The following is a 25767-nucleotide window of genomic DNA, read 5'->3' as shown; positions in this document are numbered from 1 at the left end:
AATCGGAGGGCAACTAGGCCTCCCCTGCTACTTTTTTTCTCAAAATCTTCCGATTAAAACTATGAGAAAGCCATTTAGCCAAAAAAAAATTAATATACAAATTTCGTTTTAATTATTTATGTGCGGAGAGCCAAAATCAAAACATGCATTAATTCAAAAACGTTCAGAAATTAAATAGAAAAAAAAACATGTTTTTTAACTGAAAGTAAGGAGCGACATTAAAACTTAAAACGAATAGAAATTACTCCGTATATGGAAGGGGATTTTCCTCCTCAACGCCTCGCTCTTTACGCTAACGTTTTTTCTTATTGTTTTAAAAAGTAGAGTTAAGAGAAAGAGTTAAACTTTAGCGTAAAGAGCGGGCCGTTGAGGAGGAAAATCCCCTTCCATATACGGAGTAATTTCTGTTCGTTTTAAGTTTTAATGTCGCTCCTTGCTTTCAGTTAAAAAACTTATTTTTTCTATTTTTGCTAATTATATGATTATATTAATTATCTAAAAAAAGCTATCAGTCGAGAAAATGTGTTATCCTTGTTGATTCAAAGCACGCATCATTTTTGAATTTTTCGGAAATTGCAAAAAATAGATATGTAGCAAGTATCTAGAGACTCGGAACCCAAAGACAAACAATCACTTTCCAGACAGACTTCCTTTAATACTTTATAGAGCAGAGTTTAGCTTGGAATGTGCGTGTTTATCTCAACCTCGTTCAACCTAATAAATTTTGCTTAGCCTTCGTTCATTTCAGCCCCGGTTCGGCTTAACCCCCATTTAACTGTACCCTTGTCTGACTCAACCCCTGTTTTACTCAACCCATATTCAAATCATCCCCAAGCAACTCAACCCCCTTCGATCTCGACCCATTTAACACATTCCTATATAACTGAACCCCCAATTGATTTGGCCCTTTTCAACTTGAACCCGCAAAGCTCAACCCCTGCTTAACTCAACCCCCATGCTTATCCACTCCCATTCAACTTAACCTAGCCTGTTGTAATGTTTGTATTGAATGGGGATTAAGTACACGGGGGTTGAATTAAATGAGATTGGAATACACAGGAGTTAGGTTGCATGGGAAGTGAGTCAAACTGGGATTGAATTGAATGGGGTTAAGTTGAATGGGGGATGAGTTACAGGAAAACTTTGGCTTGTTGAATGAAAATACGAATTGTTTTCAGGAATTTCTGACTGAAAATTTTAGTTCACCTGGCTCTACTACTTTCTTTAAAACATCAAAGAAGATCTACCCGGAAAGCAATTGCTTGACCTTCTGCATTGGTGTAGCAAGGGTATGTGCAAGGGTCACTTCTTTGGCAGAATAAATTTCAAGATTTATTTTTGAATGGAAGCTTAGCATGCATAAAAAGTAGGCTGTAGGTCTTACGAAACCTTCCCTTCCCCTCTCACATCTACGATTTTAGTCAAAGCACCCGTTTTTCAAAACCTGAGTTTAATTATGAAATCGAAACAGTGCCTTTTAATAAATTTCAAGATACTACTCTGCAAATAAAGAAATAAATAGCAAGACCTTTATCACCCAATGAAGAGGAAATACTTGAAAAAATGCCACCTATTCTATCTGTTACAGATTATAAACGATTGACAGACGGAAGTTTATCCTTCGCCAGCATTTATAGTTTAGGTTGCATTGAAAGCTTTTTGGAGGACTTAATGGTTTGGGCGCCATATTATGGGTCTGGTCAAATATCAAAGCCGAGATATCATAAATCCAGTATTTAAGCATGTTCATCGAAGAGGGTATCTTTGTAACTTGTCAAAGCTAAAGTAGGGTTGGAGTTCGAATTGACATATGACTCTATTCACAAGCTAAATAAAATCTTCAAGAGGACTAGAGATGGGTTAATCTGTCCTGTTGCGTCTCGAGAATTCTCAACCTTTTGATAATGAAAAGGACCAAAGAGAGTGGGACGAGGCCCAAAAGCTGAATATTTTCAAATCGCTCTAATATTCAAATGCATGTACTTAACGGCATCAGCAAAAATTCTTATTATTCGGGTTCTTTAGCCATCCGAGCCCCAGTCCACCTGCTCCTTCTACTTTGCTCTGTCGTCAGCCTTAACAATTACCAATTTAGCGATGATATTATCGATATTTTAAGGATTAAAGTAAAACAGTTCAAAATAGGGATGATATCTTTTTATTAACAGTGAATAGATATAAAATTATTTAACTGGATATTTCGAACACATATACGGTGCTCATCATCAGCAGTAAACCAGTTTTACTGCTGATGATGAACACTGTGTATGTGTTCGAAATTTTCCAGTTAAATAATTTTATATCTATTCACTGTCAATAAAAAGGTATCATCCCTATTTTGAACTGTTTTACTTTCGTCATGGAAAGGCAGTGTGGTCTTCGAAGTTATCTAAATTTTAAGGATTAGTTTTCAGCATCAAAAAAATTCGAGAGCACGAGTGTTGACGTTTCTTTTTTTAGAAATTATAATGCTTGGTTTATAGGAAATTATTGGTTTGAAGAAATTTGTTAGGAAATTAAAAAGGAGGATAAATGTAAAGGCATTAGACTTTACAGTCCGTACCGGCGGTGCTGATCTCCGTTTCTTAGCCCTTCAGTCAGGAAGTGCAATGGGGGGTTTGGGTGCCAACCATCCTGTACTTTCGCACACCCTTCCTGTTTACCTTCCCCAGATTTCTTCAGGTACCCATTTAGAGCTGGGTCGACTTAGGAAAAAGACATTTAGAGCTAGGAAATTATCTAAGTGGAAAGGCCAGAAAGGCATCGGAAAAAAGAAAAAGAAGAATACCAGGAGATACACCTTTTGGGGGTTTTTGTTAAATATCCTGACCGCACTCAAGAAGTTTTATCTGTTTGATCTGTTTAAAACCGGGTTCTCTGTTTGTATTCGGAGATAATTAGCTCCGGCTCTGTATATTTTTATTAGATATTTAATATGTAGAACAGGTATCTTGGTTAGGTTAGATATTTAATATAATGCGTTCTAGGTGGCCGGCTTTCCCTAAATCTACGTTGTAGTTTTCATGATTTGTTTCTAAATTATTATATTTTTATCATATTTTGGTATATTTCATTATCAAACAGTTCGTGGTAACGAACTGTAGTAAGGAGCGACCCGGCTCAATAGTAACCGAAACTCTAAAAAAACGGAATTTTGATACCAATAGACATCAAAAGAATTGAATTTTAATGCCGATTTGAAATATACAAGTTTCATCAAGTTTACTCATACCCATCAAAAGTTACGAGCTGAGAAAATTTGCCTTATTTCAGAAAATAGGGGAAACACCCCCTAAAAGTAATAGAATCTTAACGAAAATCACACCATAAGAGTCAGCGTATCGAAGAACCCTACTATAGAAGTTTCAAGCTCCTATCTACAAAAATGTGGAATTGTGTATTTTTTGCCAGATATCATATCACGGATGCCTGTTTATTTGTTTGTTTTCTTTGTTTTGTTTTTTTTCCAGGGGTGATTGTATCGACCCAGTGGTTCGAGAATGTCGCAAGGGGGTTCATTCTAACGGGAATTAAAAGTTTTAGTGCCCTTTTTAAGTGATCAAAAAATTGGAGGGCACCTAGGCCCCCTCCAACGCACACTTTCCCCAAAGTCGCCAGTTCAAAATTTTGAGATAGACATTCTGTTTAGCTTAGTCGAAAACCTAATAACTATGTCTTTGGGGCCGACTTAATCCCCCACACTCCCCGGAGGAGGGGCTGCAAGTTACAAACTTTGACCATGGTTCACATATAGTAATGGTTATTATGAAGTGTACAGACGTTTTCAAGGGGGACTTTTTCGCGTTGGGGTGGGGTTGGGTCGGAGGGAGGGGGTTACGTGGGAGTATCTTTCCATGGAGTAAAATTATCGCGAGGGAAGAGAGAATTTCCATGAATGGAGCGCAGGATTTTCTAGCGTTATTTAAAAAAAAAAAAAACAATGAGAAAATAAACATTTTTTTTCAACTAGAAGTAATGAGCAGCATTAAACCTAAAACGAACATAAGATATTATGTATATAACGGGATTCGTCTCCTCTACAATACCTTGCTCTTTACGCTAAAGTATTTTTAGTAAATTCAACTATTTATTCAACAGCCTTTGTGATTCAGGGGTCATTCTTAAAGATTTAAGACACAATTCAAACTTTAATGTAAAGAGCGGGGTATTGACAAGGGGGCAAACCCCCTTATATACGTAGTAAAAATACACATAAAATATAGAAGTTTGTTACGTAAGTTATTTCGAAAGGTACGTTTGTTTATTACCAATAAAAACTTTCGTAAAAAAATTAAAAAATCTAGTTACGTTTTTAAGTAACCAAAAATTGGAGGGCAACTAGGCCTCCTCCCCCACCGTTTTTTTAACAAAATCGTCCAATCAAAACTATGAGAAAGTCATTTAGCAAAACAAAATTAATATGCAAATTTCTATTTAATTATTCATGTGCGGTGAGCCAAAATCAAAATATCCATTAATTCAAAAACGTTCAGAAATTAAATGAAAAAAACAAGTCTTTTTAACTGCAAGTAAGGAGCGACATTAAAACTTAAAACGAAATTATTCCGTATATTAAAGGGGTAGTCTCCACCTCAACACCTCGCTCCTTACACTAAAGCTTCTTTTTATTGTTTTAAAAAGGAGAGTTGTGACAAAGAGTCAAACTTTAGCGTAAAGAGTGGAGTGTTGAGGAGGGGACAACCCCTTTAATATACGGAATAATTTCTGTTCGTTTTAAGTTTTAATGTCGCTCCTTACTTGCAGTTAAAAAAACTTGTTTTGTTCATTTAATGATTAACCTAACTTTACTTTTTAAGTATGGTCGGGATATTTAACAAATCCGAAAAAGACGTAGTCCTGGGATGGATCTAAAGGGGGCAAGGGGGTAAACTGCCTCGGATGCTGGTTGATGCGGGGAACCAGCTCATAAGCAGCTTTCTGATCAGATTAAATAAAACTTGATACCCAATTTTTCAGCTCTGCAACGCGCCAACATTTGCTTTGAAGATGTATTTAATTATGCTTGTGTTAGTTCCCTTTAATTAAATTAAATTAAAAAAAAAGTTTTTTAGCTGAAAGTAAGGAGCGACATTAAAACTTAAAACGTACAGAAATTTATCCGTATATGAAAGAAGCTGTCCCCTCCTCAACGCCCATGTCTTTACGCTAAAGTTTGACTCTTTCTCACAACTCTACTCTTTAAAACAACAAAAAAAATTAGCGTAAGGAGCAGGGTGCTGAGGAGAGGACAGCTTCTTTCATATACGGAATAATTTCTATTCGTTTTTAATTTTAATGTTGCTCCTTACTTTCAGTTATAAAAAACTCGTTTTTTAAATATGATTTTGAAAGTTTAGAATTAATGCAGGTTTTGAAGACTGGTCAGCGTATATGAATAACTACAACGAAGTTCGCATATCAATTTTACTTTCTTTTAACTATTAATATCCTTATAATAACCTGAGTTTGATTTTCGTTCCAGTTATTTAAGAATGGCTCCTGAATCACAAAGGCTGTTTAGTTACAACAATAACCTCTTTAGAAGCTAAAAAAAAGTTTTAGCGTAAGAGTGAGCTATTGAAGAGAGGCAACCCCCTTCATATAGGTAATATTTTCTGTTCGTTTAAGTTTTAATGTTGCTCCTTACTTTTAGCTGAAAAAGTAGCTTTTTTTATTTTTAATCTCTGATCGTTTGACTGATGCTGTGAAATTCAGCGCCCCCTTAATGTAAAATTCCCTTCCCCCATGAAAAATTCCTCCACGGAAAGAACCTCCCACGTAACCTTCTCCCCCTTCCCACAACCAGAAAAAAACACCCTGAAAACGTCTATATACTTCCTGATAATCAATGCTGTGTGTAAGCAATGGGCAAAGTTCACAACTTGCAGCCCTTCCCCCGGGAACTGTGGGGATTTAAGTTATCCTCAAAGACGTTTTCGACTATGCGGAACAAAATGGTTATCTAAAAATCTTGATTGGGTGACTTAGGAAAAAAGAGGGTGGTAGGACTAGATTCACTCCATAATTTTTGGTCACTTTAAAAAGGCACTAAAACTTTTAATAGTTCTAGAACCTTTGAATGAACCCTCGTGCGATATTCTTGGACCACTGGGTTGATACGATCACCCCTGAGAAAAAAAAACATCCGCGACCTTCCTTCTGGCCAAAAAAAAACAAAATTCCTCGTTTTTGGAGATAGGAGCTTGAAACTTCTGCAGTAGGGTTCTCTGATACGCTAAATCTGATGGTTTTAATTTTAATAAGATTCTATGACTTTTAGGGGATGTTTCCCCTTTTTCGAAATAAGCCAAATATTCTCAAGTTTTGATGGGTAAGATTAAACTTGATGAATATATTTGTAATCAGCATAAAAATCCCATTCTTTGATGTATCTGTGGTTTTCTATTTTTGATACAACTATTGGTATATATTACATTTTTAGAGTTTCGGTTACTATTGAGTAACGAAAACCGCCGATTACCGATTACCAGCTCGCTCCTTAATTACAGTTCGTTACCACGAACTGTTTGAAATAAAATTTGACAGTTGAGAAGAAAAGAAATGGGGAATTTTGCAAATGTGGAATTGCAAAATCTAACAGATCTAAGTAAGTCCCTAGTCTAGCCCCTCCAAAGGGTTATACTTTAAATATAAACCCACTGTCTGGGTGATATGTTAGAAGTCATTAAAATTTAAAGTCGTTCAAAATTTGACAGTTGAGAAGAAAAGAAATGGGGAATTTTGCAAATGTGGAATTGCAAAATCTTACAATTTATAATACGTTCAAACATTTTACAGCACACTTTGCTATATTTGCATACTATCGTTTCCCCTCCTCTCAAATTGCGACCCGTTGCGCATATGTGCCTGTATGTTCTGTAAAATGCATATATATATATATATATATATATATATATATATATATATATATATATATATATATATATATATATATATATATATATATATATATATATATATATATATACCTTCTTCAAATCCCGGTCCAGACACTTTTCTTAAAAACTTCTTCAAGAAGCAGGTGTTATTAATATTATTCAAAACGCAGGTGCTTGTTATGTAATAGGGAACTGTTTTCTAAAAGATGCAGGTGCTTGTTACGTAATATGGGTTTTTTCCTTCAGGGCACAGGTGTCTGTTATGTTAATTACTTAAAAACCTAAGGATGTAGGGAAAAACCTTCAGGGCCCGCTAGAGGGGCCCCTTCAAAACGCCGAGCCCTAGCGAGCAATTCCATCGTGGCCCCTACTAACCAATTACAAAGTGAGCCCTAGCAGTGAATTCAAACGGGGGGCCCTAACTGTTAGTTCCAGTGGTGGTTCTAGCACTCAATTCCAGCGGGGGCGACATTTTTCTTCAAGACGTTTTTCATGAGGTTTATTGACTTTTCAAGACGCTTTTAAGACATTTTCTTCAAGATTTCTCTGGTTGTTGCATAATAGAGAATGTTTACTTATGTTAAAAATGACGCAATCTTGCGTAAATTGGTAGATGTATTGGGGGTAACATAATCTTAAGTGACTTGGTAAATTTATTGGGAATGACGTAATCTCGCGTGACTTGTTAGAGGCTAGGGCCCTGTTGGGGATACCCACTTGTAACTGAATACAGCACACACGTAAGTGATACGTAATGACGGCGCACACGTGGGGTGCTACGTAACGACGTTGCAGACGTGGGTGTTACTTATTGGCGGTACACAACTGAGATATTACGTAATGACTGCACACATGTAGAATGTTGTGTAATGGAAGCGCATTTGAGGGTGTAACGTGATGACGATACACACAGGGGTATCATATAATACTTCAAGAGATTTTTTGTCTTTCAAGGCGTTTTTCTTCAGTATTTCATTTTTCTTTCAAGTTGTTTTTTTCTTTCAATGTGTTTTTTTCAAGATTTGATTTTCTGTCAAGACGTTTAATCTCAGGGGACTTTTATATCCCAAGTATTTTTTTTCCGCATTAAGATTCAAAAGAGATGTACCCTCAACTGAATGGAGCGCTATACAGCTGGACTATGAAAGCTTTTCTAATATTCTTATTTGAGGAATACTTTATACGTAACAATCACGGAGAATTCCCTCCCCCGCTCTCTGAAATAATTAAATGGATCGCATGTTTCCAATCCTTTCCATATGAGAGCACGCAAGCATCCTAATGCTATTTATTTTTGATCTGTTAGACACAACTACCTTTTAAATTCTATTAATTTAAATCCTGATATTAGTAAAACCACAATTTGAATGAGCCTCATTACTTACATTAACAATAATAAAAAAAATGTCAACTTAACAATGCGTTAGGGGTAAATTCAAGCCACATTAAGAGATATTTCTCAGAGGTATTAATGGAAATGCATTGTTTCTATTGCTCTGTTTTACGCAAACGAAGAAAAAGTGACACATTTTCGCATATGTTTATTTCTGAGAGGTTTTTAATGAAATTCCCATGGTTCACAACGCAGGTTTTAATGAGAATCCATCCAGACACAAACACACGCGCAAACATTTAAATTCAGCTTACTTTTTATATCTTCTTCCTCAACATCTAGTCAAATGCTATAGTGTCACTCAATCTCTTTAGCCAATAAAAGGGCTCTTGGGTAATTGTTTTCCCTGGGGTGAAGTTTAGATTCACTTAAGCCACTGCTTCATTTTCAGTCTTTTTTGGTAGAAGGAGCCAAATTTGAGTCTTCGGATATCTGATGCATTTTTCTTTATTTGTTATCTTCTCAGACACCCATTGCGCAAAATATCGATCTTCATATTCGGGGTTATGGATTGAACGAGGATTTTTCTCACATCTGAAGTCTTCTAAGTTGAATAATGGAATGTTTGTTAGATGGAGCAGAGCACCATCTAACCTAACCTAGCCTATTGTGTGTAGGTTAGGTTAACTTAACCTAGTAGCACGTAAGAAAAAGGCTGAATACTTAAAAACGGTGTGAGTTTGCATCAAATAGCCATATGAACTACAGTGTTTTTCTAGATGTTAAAAAAATCTGTTGCAGGTACCCGGGGTGCGACGTGTTGGTTTTTGGTACAGCTGAAAAAAACATAGGAATCATGTTGTTTTTCTTGATGTTAAAAGAGGTTTTTGAAGGTTGACGACACATAACTTAATAGATGTTACAAGCTCTGGTTGTAAAAAAAAAAATCTTGGTCAAATATTTACATTTCAAGATGACTCAATCTCACGTTACTTGTTTTAATTCTGGGGGGCCTTAATAATCCAACATAAGCAGGTTTTGAAGGTCAATGATGCGTGATTAGATAGATCTTGCGATTCCTTTGCCTCAACATTTAAAAAGAATTCAGTATGTCAACATTTTTTTAACACTTTTTATTTTTGGTTTTATGATTTTCGGTGTGATTTACTCAGAATATATCGGACTGAAACATTCCTTGTGCGGTGTCATATTTGTGGCATAATTCTTATTGCTATATGAAGAAAGTAGCTATAAATGGAATCTCAAACACATTATGTTTTAGTATAATAAAAAGTGTTGGTATTCTACATTAAATTTTATAAACCGTAAAGGTTCTTATGATAAAATCATAAGACCAAGCAATGAAAATGGTCAAGAACTAAAAATAAATATAAGAAAAAAGTGCTTGTGTGTGTGTGTATGTGTGTGTGAGAGTGTCTGTGTTTGTGTGTGTGTATGTGTGCGTGTGTGTATGTATGTGTGTGTGTTTGTGTGCGTGTGTGTGTGCATGTGTGTGTTTTTTCTTATGTGTATTTGTTTTTAATGGTTTTGGTCTAATTTATTGGGTGTTCCCATTGAAAGCTCTCAAAATATCTCTTAATGATGCTTAAATTTATTTCTAACAAGATTACGCAAAATACCAAAAAATTAAAATATATGCTTGCCAACCAGGAATGGCTAGTCTTGGCTCAAAAAGAAGTATTTTCGTTAAAACGTCTCAAAAATATTTTTTAGTATGACTTAAATTTTCCTCTAACAATAACCCTCCCCTGGAATGAAGTCACGTGTCTTGTGACCCTCCCCCTTGAATTTGTCCCTAATGAGTCCCCCCTAGGGGGTTCCTATTAAAAGCTCTAAGAAATAACTCTTAATATTGGTTTTATTTACATCTAATAACAACCATCCCCCTGGAAATACTTGCTAGAGTGGGCCAGCCACATATTGTCTTGGTGTCGTGAATGTGCAGTCTTGGCTCAAAGAAACATGGCATTTTTATTGAAACATCTTAGAGATAACCAAATGCAAGAATGTCTCTTTTTTCTTCGTTTGCGTCTTGTAGAGAAATAGAAAAGATATATTTTCATTAAGACCTCTAACAAATAATCGAAAGCAAAAATAGTTTTCTTTTTTTCTTCTTTTGCGTCTAATAGAGCAATAGAAACGAAGGATTTTCATTAAGACCTCTCAGAAATGTTTCTTAATATGACTTAAATTTTGATCTAATGGACAATCCTCCCATGAAATTAAGTCACTTGTCTTGTGCCCTCCTTGAAGTTATCTCTAGTAAGTCACCCCTTGGGCGTTCCTATAAAAATATCTCAAAAATATCTCTTAATGTGGGCTAAATTTACCTCTAATAGCAACTCTTCCCCTGGAATTGTTTCTTAGAGTGGGTCAGCCACATATTGTCACAGTGGCGTGAATATGCATAGCATTATCTCAAAGAAACAAGGCACTTTCATTAAAACTTCCCAGAAATAACCGAATACAAAAAAAGTGTTTTTCTTCCTTTGCGTCGAATAGAACAATAGAAACGGTGCATTTTAATTAAGACCTCCCAGAAATAACCGGATGCAAAAATGTGTCTATTTTTTCTTCGTTTGCGTCCAATAGAGCAATAGAAACGATGCATTTTCGTTAAGTCCTCTCTGAAATGTTTCCTGTGGCCTAAATTTACCTCTAATGTATTGTGAAGTTGACGTTTTTTATTATTACTAATGTAAGTAATGAGGCTTCTGCTGCATAAAGCGTAATACTTACGGCTCATTCAAAATGTGATTTTATTAATACCGAGATTTAAATTAATAGAAAGTAAAAAACAGGTACGGCTAACAGAGGCGCCGTTTGGACCAAATCTTGGGGTGGGCATAAACTCCATCTTGCCCCCCCCACCCGACTCACTTCGTGTCGTGTAATCATCTAGGAAATGGACATTTGACAGAACTCGAAAATTTTATTATGTATCTTACCTACTTTCAAAGTTTACAATAATTAATAGCAAATAGCGTAATTACCCCAAGGGTCGTCAAGTAATTACGCTCTTTGGTTAATAGGCGTGCAGCAATTTCAGATCAATTGGACAGAATGGATTATGTTGGACATAATGGATTATTATGGCCGGCAAAGGGCCCTTTGTGGTGGAAGCTTGGGCCCCCTGGAAAATCTGGGGTGGGCCTTTGCCCACCCCTGACCCCCCCCCCCCCAAATGGCGCCTCTGACGGCTAATACATCAAAAATCAAAAGCATTGGGATTGTTGTGCGCTCTCATATGGAAAGGGTTGGAAAAATGTGATCTATTTAATCGTTGTAGAAATCGGGAGAAAAAATTTTCCCTGAGTAGAATAATTTATTATATAGAAAGTATTCCCCGAATAAAAATGTTAGAAAAGCTTTCATAGTCCAGCTGTCTAGCTCTCTATTCAGTTAGGGGGAATCTTTCGAATCCTAATGCGGACAATAATCTTCGGAGCATAAAGGTTTCCTGAGAAAAACGTCTTGAAAGATAATGAAATCCTAAAACAATCTCCTAAAGTAGTATGTAACACCCATGTGTGCACCGGCATTGCGTAACATCGACGTATGCGCTGCAATTACAAAACGTCTCACGTGTGCCTTCACTACGTAACATCTCACTTCTGCACCACCATTACGTAACACCCAAGTTTGCACCGTCAATATGTAACATCCCTCGTGTTCACCGTCATTACATAGCACCCAGGTGTGCACCGTCATTACGCAACACCCACGTTTGTGCTGTGATCAGGTACAAGCGGGGTTCCCCCACGGGACCCTGACCTCTAACAAGTAAAGCGAGATTACGTCATTCTCAATAAACATACCAAGTCACGTAAGATTACGTCACCCCCAATAAATCTATCAAGTCGCTAAGAAAATACTTAGCGACTGCATCATTTTTAAGATAACTAAACATTCCATATTATGTAACAACCAAAGAAATCTTGAAGAAAAACATCGTAAGAAAAATATCGTGAAAAACGTCTTGAAATGTCTCAAGAAAAGACTTGAAGAAAAATGTCTTAGAAACGTCTTGAAAAATGTCTTGTCGGTGAAATTGGATGCTAGAACCCCGGTTGAGATGGATGCTAGGGCCCCATTGAAATTAAATGATAGGAGCCCCGCTGGAATTGCTAGATAGGGCCTGGTTGAATTCGTTTCTAGCCCCCCCTCCCTGATGGAAAAGGTTGATAGGGGCCTGGTAGAATTTCTAGCTAGGGCCCCGGTTGAACTGAGTGCTAGGACCCCGGTTGAATTCAATACTAGAACCCGTTAGGATTGAGTACTAGAGCTCCCCGCTAGGATTGCCCACTAGGGCCCCGCTGGAATTGACTTCTAAAGGCCCTGTTGGAATTGACTGCTAGGGCCCCCAGTTGGAATTGGTCGCCAGGGCCCCCGATTGAATTTGTTGCTAGAGGCCCAGTGGAATTGCTCGATAGGGCTTTGTGTCTTGAAGCTCCCTCACTATTGGCCACTGAAGGTTTTTCCCTGCACCCTTAAGTTTTTATGTTATTAGCATAACAAATACCTGCATCCAGAATTAAACATACCCTATTACGTATCTCGCACCTAAATCTCTTCGAAAACATTCCCTACTATATAACAAGCATCTGAGTCTTGGAAAAAATTAATAACACCTGCTTCTTAAAGAAGTTTCTAAAAAAAAGTCTCTGGACTGGGATTCGAAGGGAGTACTGTGGATATAAACCTGACGAAACCTCAATACTAGTACAGGCGTCCAGGCTAACTATAACTACAAGCTTGATAAAAAAAATAGACAAACAAAACAAAAAGTATGCTTTAATTTGAACTGGGCCAAATCCCTAATGAACTGGAATATTCAAACAAGCAAAAATGAAGTCCCGGAACCTTACTTCTTAAGGGAACTCAATATTTGGAAAAATATCCGAACTGTTTCTTTAGTATAAGGGGGAGACTGGCAGTATAGATGACTCTTGGTTATGCAAGCCAATGTAAATGAAAAAAGCTAACGTAAGTAAAAGATTGTTTGAAGATTCAACTGCGTACTTCTTTAAGATTATAATGGATTTCATACGAATAATCAGGCAAATTTCTCAGACTCGTTTTTGTTATGGGTAATAATAAGCTTGATGAATCTTATATATCTGTAATCAGCAAAATAAGCTAATTCTTTTAATCAGCTTCTTAGAGCTTTCTTTTCCGTTTTAAGAGTTTCAGTTACTATTGAGCCGAGTTGCTCCTTACTTACAGTTCATTGCCACGAACTGTATGTCTAGCACATCCAAATAGCACGTCCATGGGGATTAAAAACGGACACACGATTCACAGCATTGAATTGCAAGAACCGCACGACCGAGGTGAATACGATGCAACGATGGGTGAATACGATGGAAGGGGCGCATAAGTTCATTTTAGTGGGAGGAAAGATTGAAAAAAGTAAAATAAAACAGGCATTTTTGTGAGAAAAATAGAGGAAAAATATATGCAAAATTATTAAACCCAAAAGGTTAAATAGCTTCACCCAAAAGCTTCACCCAAATTACGCACCCACAATCTTATGTTTAATCTATGCTACTATAGAGAAAAACTAACTATTTAAAAGTTTTGTTCGAAAAAGTGACAATCAAATGTCTCTGTAGGATTGTTAGACTTGTTAGATTGTTAGACTAAATGTTTCTGTAGGATTGTCAGTTTTTTCTGTCATTGACTAAACGATGATTGTTCAAAAGCTAATAAATGTCTGAAATTTCTAAGACTCCGCCGAAAATAAAAGACACAATTATATTTGAAACAAAATCTTAGCAGTCGACCCGTTCTTCAAATACAAATGAGCGGGGAGTTTATTCGTAGGCCTATCAGGTTACAATAACAGTCATATGCCTGCAACAGATGGCTAACAGAGTTTCCAATGTCGTAATTTGATCAAAAATCTCGAAAACAGACCCAGAATAACTGAAACTACCATACAATGAAAAACTAAATTCGCCCTTCAGGTATTAGCTGATTAAAACTGGTGCTTGGCACCGTACTACGGATTCCATCGTACAAAAATGTAAGCGGTGACTATGGTGCAAGCCTAATATACTTCTTTCTTAGACGACCCTATTTCTTATTATACCATCTAATTTTTCAAGGACTTTGTGCAGTTCTCCAGAACTAGGGGAGGATTAGGGATGGTGACCCGGACCTAAGGGTCTGCATTTCTACTTTTTTTTTTACCAGCATAAAGAATTAATGATTGCACACTAATTTTGTGCCTTAAATGTTAATATGCTTAATGGATGATTTGTCAGATTGCATAATGCACAGTAATTTCTGTTTAGTAGGCCCTTTTAATGGATAGAAAGGTATTCTATTTAGCCTGTTATTAATTGCAGTTCGGGATGGCAAAAGGACCGATCGAGTAGAGGGAGGCTACGAAAAGCCAGCGACAATTTTTTGTTTTTTTTTTTTACAAATTTTGGTTGGTACTTTTGCTATTTCACAGGTACCAAAGAGCTTGGCCATTTCAAGAGGAAGTGTACGGTTTTGACCCCACCCCCTACACCCCAAATTTTCTCCAAACCGTAAAATGTAACAAAAGTACATATAAACAAATTTTTGATGCATTAAACAAATTTTACCTGAAACAAAAGATCCGTTTCATTGGAATAAGAAACTTTTTTAAGATACTACAAAATCTTTTGCGTAAAGAGCGAAATATTGAGGAGGGTGAATCCCCCCTCATATATAGAATAATTTCTATTCGTTTCAAGTTTTAGTGTTGCTCCTTACATTCAGTTGAAAAAATTGTTATTGTTTTTTTTTATTTGATATCCTATAAGCACAGTTGAGGCATTTGTTTCATAACTGATAATTGTTTTAAACAATTAAATGCTTTTAATTGTTTTAAAAAGTAGAATTGTGGTAAAGAGTCAAACTTTAGCGTAAAGAGCGAGGGATTGCGGAGGGGACAACCCATTTCATATACGGAGTAATTTCTGTTCGTTTTAAGTTTTAATGTCGCTCCTTACTTTCAGCTAAAAAAATTAGTTTTTTTTTTATTTAATACCATGTAAAAACCATGTAACCTGCCTGGAGAGTGTACAATCTCCGTCTTCTGAAGCATCAGATAACCACAACACATTCAATTGTGTTTTATCTTCTGCATCAAAGACTGTAACCGCCTTTGCCAGGTTGGCTTTCACATAAAGAAATATCCTTGAGAGGGCGGGGTTCGAGGACAAGGAATTATAAAAATAAAATAATTGAACTATACTTACTTAGAATAAGCAAAAAATTCTTATATTAACTTAAAATTTAGCTACTTAAGCATGATACACAACTTCTGGAATTAAGAATGGACAACAATATAGACCGCAGGACAGAATATTTCTCTTTGAACTACCTAATATTTTAAAAGGGAGAGTTCATGGTTAGTAAATTTAGCTCTTTTGAAAACAAAAGCAAAAGCTAAAACTTGATTGGGATACTTTAGCTATTCTTTAAAACATGTCATTGGTGATTTGAACACCATCAAACATAGCTGAGAGCAAAGAAACAACTGTTGAGCCCCCCCCCTCGTTCATACAAAATGTTCTCCTATTGTATTTTCTTTATCGTCTCGAGGAGTAATATACCTATGATTCTACATTTATCGTGTGTCAAAGCTTTTCTCCGGGGTAGCTGATTTATTTAAAAAGGATGTATGTAGGCCGCTTTTTTGAAAAATTCAGACTGATTTTGAAAAATAAAGCCTGAATTTTCTCTCCTTCCCCTTTTTACATCGCTTCACCCTTTAAGTAGGGGAATTGTCTGGGCAATTTGCATACTATACCAACACAGAATTTAGAATATGTAGTATTTAAAATTGTCAACTTCCTTTCACTCATGGGGGCTCATAAGAGGGAAGGGGACGCACATGCCTCCCCCTCGCTGAATGACACTGCCTTATATTTATATTAACTAAACAAACTTTTTCCACAAAATAAGTTTTGCAAAGAAAAGTAAAGAGCTCCATTAAGCCAAAAATGGGCAGAAATAAAGTAAATTAATCGTTCAAGCTTAAAACTACCCCAAATCACTACCGACAAAAAATGAAACTCAAAACGAACAGAAATTAGAATAAATAGCCGAGTAAAACTCAAAACGAGCGAAACTAACATTACTATGGCTGACAACCCCCGTGCCTTAACAAGACCAGAACATAATTTAGACTTAAAAAAAAAAAAAGACCGTGGATTGTCAGTTTAATAAACCTGTACTGACTATTTATTCCTTAAAGTCTAAATTTTTTGAATTTATTTAAATAAAAGAAAGTTAAAACATTTAAACATATTTTGTTTTCATTTAAGAGAAAATTATGCTCTGGTCTTGAGAAGGCATGGGGGTTATCAGCCGTACTAGTGTCGAATTTTGCTCGTTTCGAGTATGACTCGGCTTTTTATTCTAATTTCTGTTGGTTTTGACTTTTGAGTTTCATTTGTTTATTGATAGTGAATTGTGGTAGTTTTACGCTTGGACGATTACTTGACTTCATTTCTGCCCATTTTTGGCTTAATTGATCTCTTTACTTTTCTTTAAAAAACTTGCTTCGTGGAAAAAGTTTTTTTAAATTAATTTATGTTTGTTTTTTACTAACATAGTCATTTTCATTTATCTCTTTTTGTTTTTTTTTCTATAAGAATCCATAGTTTGGTTTGCTATTTGTATGTTGGGAGAAACTTTTCCAGCAATTTTTAATCCTGACACAAATAGTATTTTTAAATTTAATTTTATGCCTCCTCAATTTGACCGGAAGAAATAAAACTTAATATTATTCCCAAAAGATTCTGTCTATGCTTTTTGGCAACCCGGATACACCTACCCTCTATTTATTTATTTAAATTGTAAGAGCAGTAGTAGCAATATCAGTAGCCCCAAAAGCTTCAACTTAATATCCCAAGTCGTTCTCGTATGGCTGAAGTGTCTTATTGGCAACCATAAACACGATGCGTTTTGATTTAGTTTAAAGCAAAATTCATCTTTAAAGCATAATGGGCCAATTGTATAATTATGGGGGGTTTAGATGCCCAATATCCCTAAGGACATAGGTGATGAACGGTTATACTATGCTGAACAAAATAGTTGTCTAAAAATTTTGACTGGATGTGTTTGGGAAATGAATCGGCTTGAGAGACGGGCTGATTGCCCTACAGTGTCTTTTTACTCTTAGAAAGGACACTAGAACTTTTAATTTTAAATCGAATTAGCTTTTTTAAATGTTTCAATGATATTTCTAGCTATTATAGAGTGATTCTGCCTATGATATTTCTTATATGCCTTTTTGAAAATCTGTATGAATACAGTTTTTTCGTTTAATCATAACTCCCCCTAAACGCTTTCTAAAAGTTTCACCTAAATACTCTTAGCGTCATTAGTTACAGTAATGTAGTGGTATTATTAGAAGCATACACATAGTGCCTTCTGGCTAGTTCAAAATCCCCCATGACTTACTCTTAAATGTCTAACTTAATAATATAAGTTGCTCTTGTGAAATTGCTTTGTCATCTTTTTGAAAGTCCACGTGCTCATAGTTTGTTTTGATTTAGTTCAACATTTTCCTAAATATTTCTCATATTTGATTACTGGAGGCATTGTTATATTTTCTTTGGTCTATTGGTTACAAAATGGCTATCTCACGATTTCGACCGATTGTATTTGGGGAAAAGAGGATATCAGGGATGGGGCTATTTTTTCTCCATCACGGTTGACTCTTAAAATGGAGATAGAACCATACATTTCTAATCCAACGAGCCTCCTCTATAGTTCACAACACCACCCCTTCATAAAAACCTTACATACGCCTGGGAAATAACTTACAACCCTTACCCCCATACTATGGGGGACTGTGTCAGCCCCAAAGGTCGTGTTTTGAGATCTTTGGACTACTTTTGAACAAAGAACTATCTCAAAATTTCTGTCGGATGCATTTGGGAAAAATATGATGTTGGGGTGGTATAGCTGCCCTCCAACAACTTTGACTCTTTAAAATGGCACTTAAACTTCCTATTTCCAATCCAATGAGACTCCTCCAAATTTTATACGAGCACCGTCTCCATAAAAACCTTATATACCCTTGGAGCATAGCTTACAGCCCTTGCCCTGAGGACTCTGGAGGAGTCCTCATCCTTAATGACTTAATTTCTGGACTTTTAAACTACGTCAAACAAGATTACTATATAGAAATTTTGATTGGAAGTGTTTGGATAAATGATGGGCGTTGGGAGGATGGTAGCCCTCCAATCATTTTGACTATTAAAGAGGGATTAGCCCTTTCAATTTTCAACCAAATGAGCCCATTTCCAACCGAAGATGACAACAAATGGTCATCTTAAAATTTCCACAAAATCCGTTTCAGGAAAATACGACGTAAGTGAGTGTGTGTGTGGGGGGTATTTGCCCTCTGATCACTTTGAATCTTATGAATACCAATCCAATGAACCCTTTCCGAAGTCTATACGACCATTATTTCTATAAAAACCTTATATGACCCCAGGATGTAACTTACATTCCTTGGCCTTTGGGCTATGGGAGGGGTCATCCTCAAAGACATAATTTCTTGACCTTTCAACTACGCTAAACAAAATGGCTATCCCAAAAATCCGATTGTATGTGTTTGAGGAAATGATTGGTATGGGGGGTCGGGCTCGTTGACCTCCAATCACTTTTGATTGTTAAAAAGGCCAGTAGAAACTCTGATTACCTACCAATCAAATGAGCCCCCCTCCGAGGTATATACGACTACACTTTCTATAAAAGAAACTTCTATCCCCCATGGTATAATTTGCAACCCTTGCCCTGAGGGTTGTGGGGAGGGGTTTGTCATCCTCAAAGTCATACTGTCCGGACCGTTAAACTACGCTGAACAAAATGGCTATCTCAAAATCTTGATTAGATATGTTTTGAGAATTGAAGGGTGCGGGGTGGGGGCTGGTTGCCCTCCATGGGATCTTTTGAAAGTTCTCAAACAAACTGTCCAGCCATGACAACAAACAACAGAGAAGGATAAAACTCGATGAAAAGACATCAAACAAGATTGCGGCCAGTAGAGAGAAAAGATGAAAAACTAAAACAATGCGGACATTTTGCCTGTATGCTAACTAGGCGTCCTCAGAACAAGATATACAAAGATAAAAAGAAAAAAACATTGAACTAAAAACAAATGAAACCACCACAAATATTAATAGATACAATTGTTGCAACCAATCCACGTAGGGAAAAGAAGCTATTAGGATTACTTCAATGAGAACATCAAAGCAACTGAGGAAAAAATTATAAAAATTGAAACTAAATTAACTATTCTTTTGCAAAATAATCCTCTTGTTAGCTAATATTGAAGCAACTCTTTTTTGTCCGGCTGGTAATTTAAGAAATCTAGATTATAAATCTAGAAGATAATCTAAGATTATGAAAAATCTTAAGGCCGTGATTCAGTGAACCTTAAAATATCGAGCTTCAAAATTGAAGTTAGGGTGGCCTTCTGTCTCTCAATTCTCTAGAGACCGTCGATTGTCAAAAACCCTTCAAATAGAACAAATTCATTGGCGAAAATAGCAGGTTAATTATACCAACTTGTCAATTTGGTCTCTAGGGGGATCTGAAACTATTCTTTCTGGCAAAAAACTCGTAAAAATTTTAGGTAGCTGAAAATATTCTATGGGACTATTCGAAAAATGGTTGCAATCATTTTACAGGTTATTGTCTTCTGCTCATGATAGTACCGATTTTGTTCTAAAAGTAATATCCTTCATAGAGTACACTTGTAAAAAAGAGCTATACATTTTCTAAGATTTCTAAGCAATTCGAGGAAATAGAGTAAAATCCTAGCAAATGTTTTGTAGCGTCTTCAAGAAGCTACGGTATGATATTAAAAGCAGTATCTTCCGCCAATGAATACTTGATCTCTTTTTAAATATAATTTTCAATTTTAACATGGGATTTTCGAGTTCCATCAGTTTACTTAATCACGGCCTTAATTCCCTTATTGACTATTGGATAATTTTTCAAAAGGCAATCATAAATTGGGTCAATATTTCAATTCCCCGTGTCCTTATTTATTGAAAGATTAGCAAACACAAGTTTTTTAGTTTCTATAGGCTCCCTCGCCCACTGAGAAAAACCCTTAGCGTTAGAAATAGCCCTGGACTGATCAAATTATACAAAATTTTCAGGCTTAAATAATGTATGTTCAGGCAGAGCCGAAACAAAAGTTTCAGTAGGCTCCCTTAATTGTAGGGTTTTTTTTCTATTGATTTGCGATGCTCAATAAATCTTTCATTAAATTGTCGGTGAGTTCTGCCAATAAAAAATTTTCCACAATAACAAGGAATTTTATACACCCCACTGACTAAATCTCTCCGAGTGAATTCCTTCCCAGAATTAAGGAAACTACCTAAGGGTCTCACCGATTGGAAACATGTATCAATGTTATGGTTACGCAAAATTCGTTTAAGCATCTCCCCTAAAATAGGTATATAAGGCAAAGGAATGAAACTTTTAGAAATACTTAATTCTGAACACTGCGAAACTCCAATAACCCTATTGTTATGTTTAATGCGTATATTTTTTATTATTTTATCAATGAATTTAATCGGGTTTAATTTGATTTAATTAAAAAATTAAATATCCCTCAAATACAACAATTCAGAATCTAAAAAATCCTGGGAACAAAGTCGGAAAGGTTTATCCACCAGTGCAATCACAACTCCTCGTTTCACTGGAATAGGTTGGCACGAATGAAAGTTCAAATACCTACCACTGGGTGTAGGCTTTCTATATATTGAGAACAGTAAACGAAAGTCACTTTTAATCAATAGGATATCAAGAAAAGGTAGTTTCTCATTTTTTTTCAAACTCCACAGTAAATTTACATTTTTATCAAAACTATTTAAATGTTTATGGAAAAGATCTAAGGTCCCTAAACCGTGTTTCCAAATGCAAACCACTTCGTCCATGAATCTGCCCCAGGATCAAGGGGAGAACCTAAAACATGGTATAGCGGAGGTTTCAGTAGAGTCCATGAAGAGATTTGCCAACAAAGGAGGGAGAGAAGCCCCCATAACCAAACCAAACACTTGTTTGTAGAATCCACATCTAAACCAAAATAAAGAGATTATTCATTTACAAGGATTACCAACTTCATAGTGACATCAATCTCCAAACTAGCCATGTTCACATCTTGTATCAAATCAAAGTGCTTTTGTAATTTAATCCTTAATATATCTCCGTATATCCGAATTCCCCCATTATTTTCGAATCCCCCCTGCCTGAATTTCCGTCTATGGGTGAACATGCTTCCACTGATATTGATATCGGCATTGAAAGGGGGGGGGGAATTGGTTGAATTACTTTAGATCAGTCTGAATAATCAAAACATAAAGTTTGCATAACGGGCAAAATAACTGTTATCCGAAAAATTTGAAGGAAGAAAGAAAAAGCCCTGTGCAACCTTTTCTTGAGCTCAATTTTCTTGAGGTATATTTTGACTTTCAGGCGGGTAATTTTCAATACATCCTTCTTTCTTTTTAACCTTCTCACTGGAATGTCCTTGTGGTATACTCAACTCTATTTATCGACTGAATGGTATTTGTTTGGATACACTTTCAACCTGTTTACTCGTTCATTGTCCTGAGTTATAAGCAAGTTGATAGATGTCGTGTTTTAGAATATTGTAGATTATCCTTTGTAAATTTACACTACAATTCATAAACACAACCACTGGCCCTGGGGTTTTGCTGTGGGAAATTACTGAAACTGGAATTTAAGTAACTTCAGCCGTTGTCTTAAACACGCAAAAATGGATGTGTGATGAGAAAGTTTCCAATGTTATAGTATGTCCCTATTTACAATTTCAAAGTTGGCCTATGTGTGCTGACTGCATTTTGCATGCAGCCAGAGAAACAGTTCAAAAAGTTGTAAGGGAGTGGACAAAGATTGTTATTCAATCTCCCTATAATGGAGACACAAGAAAATCCAATTGGGGGGCAATTTATTATTCTTTGATTTTCAAGACACAAGAAAAGGTATTTGATTCAGCACAAAGTGCGGGGAAAGAGCAAAAGAGTAGGCATTGAAGCTCAGATACCTTGGAAGTACGGTCCTTCGAACAGGATCCAGCAAATTGGAGCTGTCTAGGATTAAACAGCACACTGGAGCTTCTAACCGACCAAAGCCAGTCCGGCAATCGAAATGAAACTGAAAATGTGGTTCCTCAGCAGTAAGGTCCTTCCAAAAATTTATGAGAGATATGAAAATTTTGCTCGTTACGCGCCATATTGGTTACGCGCCATTGTAGTTGTGTCCCTGTGTCCCACCTATGAATATAGATAGATATAAATATATTTTTAACTACGTAAAACTTGCGAATATAAAACATTCTTGGCTGTCCCATTGTCTGCGCATATAAATAGATTGTCAGGTTTACCGACTCTTGAACATGCAACATATAATTGTCCATGGGAAAAACAATCTGTATTCAGATCTATACCTTATTATTCTAATGATTGCCCTTGAGCTTTGTTGATGATGATTGCTAATCGAACATTCCCTGTGTCCCCGTCATCATTTATATATCCCCCTGTGCCCCCCGGCGTCCCCGTTGTTGTTGTTTCCCTGTGTCCCTGATTGCTAATCGAACATTCCTTGTGTCCCGGTCGCTTTCTCTTTGAGTGTCCCGGTCGTCATTTATATTCCCTATTGTGTCCCTGTGTCCCACCTGTAAATATAGATAGATATATATATATATATATATATATTTTTTTAACTACGTAAAACTTGCGAATATACAACATTCTTGGCTGGCGTCCCTGTTGTTGTTGTTTCCCTGTGTCCCGGTATTCATTTGTGTCCCGGTGTCCCAGTCTGTAATTTCTCTTTGAGTGTCGCGGTCGTCATTTATATTCCCTGTGTCCCGGTGTCCCGGTCGTCATTTGTGTTCCGGTGTCCCGGTCTGTAATTTCTCTTTGAGTGTCCTGGTCGTCATTTATACTTCCTGTGTCCCGGTCGTCATTTGTGTCCCGGTGCTTTGTTGATGGTGATTGCTAATCGAACATTCCTTGTGTCCCGGTCGCTTTCCCTTTGAGTGTCCCGACCGTCATTTATATTCCCTATGTCCCGGTGTCCCGGTCGTCATTTGTGTCCCGATGTCCCGGTGTGTAATTTCGTAAATCAACAAACATGACGTCAGTCGACACACAAACATGACGTCACTCGACACACACACACACAGACAACTTATTTTTATATATATAGATATATCTATATATATAGAAATAAGTTGTCTGTGTGTGTGTCGAGTGACGTCATGTTTGTGTGTCGACTGACGAAATTACAGACCAGGACATCGGGACACAAATGACGACCGGGACACCGGGACATAGGGAAAATAAATGACGACCGGGACACTCAAAGAGAAAGCGACCGGGACACAAGGAATGTTCGATTAGCAATCAGGGACACAGGGAAACAACAACAACGGGGACGCCGGGGGCACAGGGGGTCTTCTATATATATATATATATATATATATATATATATATATATATATATATATATATATAGTCATTAGTCGTCATATATATATAGTCATATATAGTCATAGTCGTCATTTGTATCCCGGTGTCCCGGTCTGTATATACATTCGTTTTTTAGTTTTGTTTTTCTCCTTTATTTTTTTCCCTTTTTATTCTTTATTAGTTTATTTAGATTTTTAGATTTTTTAGTTTTTTTATTAGTTTTTAGTTTTTTTTTCTTTTTTTGTAGTTTTTACCTTCTTTTTAGTTTTGTTAGTTTTTTTTTTACTTATGTCCTGGTCGTCATTTATACTCCCTGTGTCCCGGTGCTTTGTTGATTGCTAATCGAACATTCCTTTTGTCCTGGTCGCTTTCTCTTTGAGTGTCGTCATTTATTTTTTTCTTTTTTAGTTCTTTTAGTTTTTACCTTTTTTAGTTTTTTTTTAGTTTTTTGGATGAAAATTTTTTTTAGTTTTTTCCTTTTTTTCTTTTTAGTTTTTTATTGGTTTTTACCTTTATTTTAGCTTATTTTTCAGTTTTTTCCTTTTTTTTAGTTTTTCTTTATTTTTTATTTTTTTACCTTTTTTTAGTTTTTTTAGTTTTTTTAGTTTTTTAGCTTTTTTACTTTTTTTATTAGTTTTTAGTTTTTTTTTGTAGTTTTTGCCTTTTTTTAGTTTTTTCAGTTTCTTTTTTAGTTTTTTATTGGTTTTTACCTTTATTTTAGCTTATTTTTCAGTTTTTTCCTTTTTTTTAGTTTTTTTTAGTTTTTAGTTTTTTTAGTTTTTTACCTTTTTTTAGTTTTTTTAGTTTTTTTAGTTTTTTAGCTTTTTTATTTTTTTATTAGTTTTTAGTTTTTTTTGTAGTTTTTGCCTTTTTTTAGTTTTTTAGTTTTTTAGCTTTTTTATTAGTTTTTAGTTTTTTTTGTAGTTTTTGCCTTTTTTTAGTTTTTTCTTTTTAGTTTTTTTGTAGTTTTTACCTTCTTTTTAGTTTTGTAAGTTTTTTTTTTTACTTATGTCCTGGTCGTCATTTATACTCCCTGTGTCCCGGTGCTTTGTTGATTGCTAATCGAACATTCCTTTTGTCCTGGTCGCTTTCTCTTTGAGTGTCGTCATTTATTTTTTTCTTTTTTAGTTCTTTTAGTTTTTACCTTTTTTAGTTTTTTTTAGTTTTTTAGATGAAAATTTTTTTTAGTTTTTTCCTTTTTTTCTTTTTAGTTTTTTATTGGTTTTTACCTTTATTTTAGCTTATTTTTCAGTTTTTTCATTTTTTTATTTTTTTTTTATTTTTTATTTTTTTTAGTTTTTTACCTTTTTTTAGTTTTTTTAGTTTTTTACTTTTTTTATTAGTTTTTAGTTTTTTTTGTAGTTTTTGCCTTTTTTATTTTTTTCAGTTTTTTTTTAGTTTTTTATTGGTTTTTACCTTTATTTTAGCTTATTTTTCAGTTTTTTCCTTTTTTTTAGTTTTTTTAGTTTTTAGTTTTTTTAGTTTTTTACCTTTTTTTAGTTTTTTTAGTTTTTTTTAGTTTTCTAGCTTTTTTATTTTTTTTTATTAGTTTTTAGTTTTTTTTGTAGTTTTTGCCTTTTTTTAGTTTTTTTAGTTTTTTAGCTTTTTTATTAGTTTTTAGTTTTTTTGTAGTTTTTGCCTTTTTTTAGTTTTTTTAGTTTTTTAGCTTTTTTATTTTTTTTATTAGTTTTTAGTTTTTTTGTAGTTTTTGTCTTTTTTTAGTTTTTTTCAGTTTTCAGTTTTGTCACCTGATCCAGTTTTTTCAGGTGACGTCACCTGATCCATCCACAGATCCACACACAGACAACTTGTGTGTTGTGTGTATTTTTATATATATAGATATAAATTATTATATATATATATATATATAGATATATATATATATATATATATATATATATATATATATATATATATATATATTCACAGGTGGGACACAGGGACACAACTACAATGCCGCGTAACGACTTACGCGCGGGGGGGGGGGCGGGCTGGGGGGGGGTTT

This window comes from Artemia franciscana, chromosome 15 (assembly GCF_032884065.1).
Source record: "Artemia franciscana chromosome 15, ASM3288406v1, whole genome shotgun sequence".
Classification (NCBI taxonomy): Eukaryota; Metazoa; Arthropoda; class Branchiopoda; order Anostraca; family Artemiidae; genus Artemia; species Artemia franciscana.
This window is presented reverse-complemented; position numbering follows the sequence as displayed.